This window comes from Zerene cesonia, chromosome 7, assembly GCF_012273895.1.
Source record: "Zerene cesonia ecotype Mississippi chromosome 7, Zerene_cesonia_1.1, whole genome shotgun sequence".
NCBI lineage: Eukaryota > Metazoa > Arthropoda > Insecta > Lepidoptera > Pieridae > Zerene > Zerene cesonia.
The window spans coordinates 9498161-9503118 of NC_052108.1; the positions used below are offsets into that span (position 1 = coordinate 9498161).

Here is a 4958-nt window from a genome sequence, read left to right on the forward strand (position 1 = left end):
GATATTAGGGTTAAGTCTTTTGTTGTGCCGTCATGAATTGTATCTTTAATTGTAATGATTATTTTAAATGGATGTTATTTTATTATTGTAAAATTTTAATCGTGTTGTCATATTGATGTAATTGTAATTTTATTGTATTTTTTATATTGAATTTTTTTTTGAGACCCATAATTAATAAAGACTAAATTGTATATTTTATTTGAAAAAGCACATTAAAGGTCCCTGGACTATATTCCAGGCGAAGCATGACAACACCCTGTGATGGTGAAAAAAAAAAAAAAAAAAAAAAAAAAAACCTAACCTAACCTAACCTAACCACACTTTGATCTTAGCTAAAAGGCCGAGAAGCGATATATAGAGCGAGAACCCGTGCCAAAACCTAACCCAAGCCAAAACCTAACCCAAGCCAAAACCTAATCCGAGCCAAAACCTAACCCGAGCCAAAACCTAACCTAACCTAACCTAACCCGAGCCAAAACCTAACCTAACCTAACCTAACCCGAGCCAAAACCTAACCCGAGCCAAAACCTAACCCGAGCCAAAACCTAACCCGAGCCGAAACCTAACCCGAGCCAAAACCTAACCCGAGCCAAAACCGGTTGTGACAGGTCATGAGGGTGTCGCCCATGCAAGACTTTTTTTTTTCGCCAATCTTTGATTTTTTCTTTAGAAGGATCGCTATTTATATTGGGTATATTATTGGATTCATTCCGGTTGAGTGGGGTGTAGTTATGGTCGTGAGAGATAATAGTTTGGTGTATAGTACTGGTGTGGGATTTAGATTGGAAAAATAGCTTCAGTTTGGTGGCTTGTTTCTTCCATAGATGTTGGATGTCTACTAATCCTCTGCCTCCATTTTCTTTTTTGATAGTTAGCATTTCTATTGCAGATTTAGGGGTTGTTATGTTATGTAAGTATGGTTCGCATATTACGTTCTATTCGTACTATATTAGTTTTACTCAACTTAATTACTCCAAATGAGTCTGTCAATATTGGTATTGCGCATGTGTTAATAGATTTTATTATTAAGGCCTTGCCGGAGAGTTGCGTTTTACACAGAAAATTTAATCTTTTTTTGTTCTTCAGTAATTAATATCTATTTTATCACTGATTGGTCTATTCCTTTTAATTGGTTATATCATTGACAGGCATTGGGTTCAATAGCTGGTATTCTTTCTCCGCTTTCAGTTACATAGTCTCTCGGGCGGACTTAGCTTCTAAACCGAATTCCACATTAATATCCTTACTAAATTTTTCCATAATATATATAAGTTTTTTAATATCTTTATCGGATTTTGCATATAACTTGATGTCATCCATGTATATAAGATGGGACAAAATAGCTTCTTCTGCGTTTCAAGCTAGGCAGAACCACATGAGACTCAAGGAATCACCTTGATAGATACCTTTTTTGATAGAAATTTGTCTTGTTGAAATAGTATAATGATCTGTGCTGAGCTGAAGTGTGGTCTTCCACTGTGGCATTATGTACTGTAAAAAATCTACAAGTTTGGAGTTTACTTCATTTTCAATATTAGTATCAACCAGGTGTGTGGAAAACTGTCAAAGACTTTTTTATAATCAATATAAGTGCAGTGTGAGTTTCTTTTTTTTGTGGTTGCATCTTTATGAATTGTAGCGTCTATTTTTAACACGCTTTATTATTAGCTTCACTTGTATGTTTGTATGTATGTATGTAACTCACACCCGTTTTTCTCCCACTTCCCGCGACCCGATTTCATTCAAACTGTACACTTATTAAGTTACGGGGAGACTCCCCGTGGCCACGTCGGGTTAATAATATAATGAATAAATCGCGTTTAAAATCCGTTAAAAAGTTTTTAATTTAGTTTATTTCTTATTATTGTTCTCCTTTAGTCTGAAATTCTTTGCTCAGTTACTTTTACCTCTAGGTATTCATTTGTGAAAATTTCATGTAGTTACCTATATATAGTAAAATCTGTTTCTAATTTAGTCATATAGTAATAAGTACGCATGATAAATATGTCAACCTCTTTATTCTGTCGCACTCTTGGTTTATCAGCCTTCCGCGCAACATCCAAAATCGGTGTGGGGGAACGCGGATTTAAACTAACAGTAGATGGTGACGTCGTTGTGGAGGGTGTGTACGATATTGTGCTTGGACTATATGGTTCTTTCAGTCATTTGTTCTGTCAGTCTGTGTGTCAGTTTCCGCTGTAGTATTTTTATCGGTAGAATCCCGCCTGCTCAGCTCCTAACCGCTGACGGTTCGCATGCTGAAACACCCAGCGTCAGCTCCAGGTGTGCCCCGGCGATCGCCCCCGGGAAGCGGCCCTATACGTTTTCTTTTAGCTGATCTAGTCTCCATATAAAATTAAATCTCAAATATTAAATTAATGTTCAGGACCGTTGATTATGAAGGGTAGCCCCGAGATGTTATGGGTATTTTGTGTCTCATCTGATAATTTCTTACATAACCGGGTAAGCCTTCCCGTAAGCCCCTCGACCACAACAAGGTGGGGGTTATCATTATTATTACTATCGCGCATAATTTATAATAATTTGTATAGATTCTGTTCAAAGTACTATAATATGCTCTTTGGGTGCGTTAAACTGGTAGTGTGAAAGTCCGGTTATGGGAAAGAACAGTAGTTGACTGTTGACCGGGTATAATTTTGTTAAGAGATATTTGTTCTAGTATTTTTCGTCGATCTAAGAGTTTTATTTGATTGAAGAATGAATGTTTTTCCTTATAAATGTCAAGCGTTTCATTTTCCCTCATGAATTCAATTTAACATTTTAACAATTAAAAAAAAATATATTAAAAAATTTAATTGAATCGAATAGGGTGACCAAATCATACTTACATATTCAAACTAGCAAGTTTGAGAATCATCCTTGATAGCCAGTTTCATTCGCAGCAGCGAATGAGAGAATTAAAAAGACAAATATAGGATTTGGGATAGCGGAAACCTTCATCTTCTTATATGTGGTAGTCGAGCACGCTTCAGCACGAATTGGGCCAGCTCGCACCGGAGAAGTACCCCCACAGAAGACTGACGTGAAATAGCATACTGCTATGTTTCATTCGGTGAGTGGGGGAGCCGCAGGCCCACATCCATTTCCTTACCTTTCCCAGTTCTTTAATTTATTCCTCCTATTAATCCTTTCTTAATCGCTTTCCAGTTTGAAGTCGGTAATCCATATAAAACTTTACAATCTGTTACATGATTTATAAATATGTGTAATGTGTACAAGAGAGATAATTTTCCAAAATGGAATTTGCTATCAAGGATGATTCTCAAATCGCGTATTGATTTCCATACCAGAGTATTAGTCAGTAGATTGGGCTATATTGGCGTGCAGAATTGAATATAGATTTTTTTCTATGTTAGAACGAGAGACTGAGCTAGGGGTGATGAGCGATATGATGATAAACTATCACCACCTTCCACGAACATTCGCAGACGCAAGCCTATGCGAATGCGCTGACTACTTTCTAGGGGTAATAGATAAGGAAGGACTAACAACTGGGAAGAAGAAATGGACTGGGAAGGTTGAGGAAAATGGCCGGGCAGATATTAAATTGATTGGAGGTATCTTTAAAAAAGGTTTGTCTTTGAAAAGGTCTTCACTCTGAACTTGATAGTATCATCGATTTAGCTTTAAAAAAAGGAATTCAGTCTTTATTTTGAAGTCCTACTAATATTAAAAATGCGAAAGTTTGTGAGGATGGATGTATGTGTATGTATGTTTGTTACTCTTTCACGCAAAAACCACTGAACCGAATGCAATGAAATTTAGTAAGGACAACTTGAATAACACTAAGGCAAGGCACTTTTTATCCCGATATTCCTACGGGATACAAACTTAATGTGAATGTGAAAGAGACAGTGAAATTTGGGCGCAGCTAGTAAATAATAACTTGCAATTTGACTCAAATTATTGGTTATTATTTACTTCGCACTTTCACACGTAAACAATGCCTATAACTTTTTTATGTACACTCCAGATAGTTCCACAGCTAGTATTGTTTTTAAAAAAGCACTAGAATAAATAAATAAAAAATTATTTGTATCGCTATCCTCCATCAGCGTTTCGCACTAAAAAAGTTATAAGTTCCGACATCCACGCGAACGAAGGTTTATATAAAATAACGATACATGATTTATGACATGACATTCTCATCGGTCTTCTGTGGGGGTGCAGTTACTCTTTAGCTTATTTGTACGAAACTCTTAGTATCGAGAGTCCGACTAGCACTTGACCTCTTTTTACCAAAAACTCTAGAAGTTTTTTTTTTTTCTTTTGTTACACGATAACTCCTTGGGATTTGAACCGGAGTGGAATTCTGCCCCCAAGAACGTCTTTGACCTTTTTTATAGATAAGGTTCATTATTACCCGTATTATTATACTACTCTTTGTTTATTATTTTACATATTATCACAAATAAGCAAATGGCAATTCAAAAATGAAACGTCATCCTCGTTCTGTCATCCAACTGTCACAAAGTACCTGATAGAGTTGATATTTCACGTAATTATTTTTTATTTATCTAGAGAATTAGTACTCGTTCTTTAATATAAACATAATTTATCTAAAAAAAAAGTAACTAAGGCAACCACAAATTTTGACTATCTTGAAATGTAAAGTGAACGCAATGTGGTGTTGGGCTATTTGTGTCGGTTGGTAAACGAGATGTCGATAGAGTACGTGGTAGTAAGCGAGGGCGAACAAGATGAGCCCATCGAGCTGCCAACCGAGGAAGACGGCTCTTTGCTATTGAGTACGATTTCTGCGCAATTCGCTGGAGCTAGTGGCCTGAAGTATAGATCCGGAGGTCGACTACGTGGATTACGGCTATCAGATGACCGTGTCTTACCGCCAGCAGAAGGCTGGGCGGCCTATCGCTATTTTTGCGCCTTCCCGCGATCGGATGCCCCCACTTCTGCTCCCCGACCGCGCTGCTCCGACC

At 37.1% G+C, this 4958-nt stretch overlaps 1 protein-coding gene across 1 annotated transcript in view; it reads left to right on the plus strand.

Annotated features, from left to right (window-relative positions):
• Positions 1-4958, plus strand: part of LOC119840917 (serine/threonine-protein kinase ICK-like) — a 16172-nt gene that overhangs the window by 7279 nt on the left and 3935 nt on the right. The window lies entirely within an intron of this gene.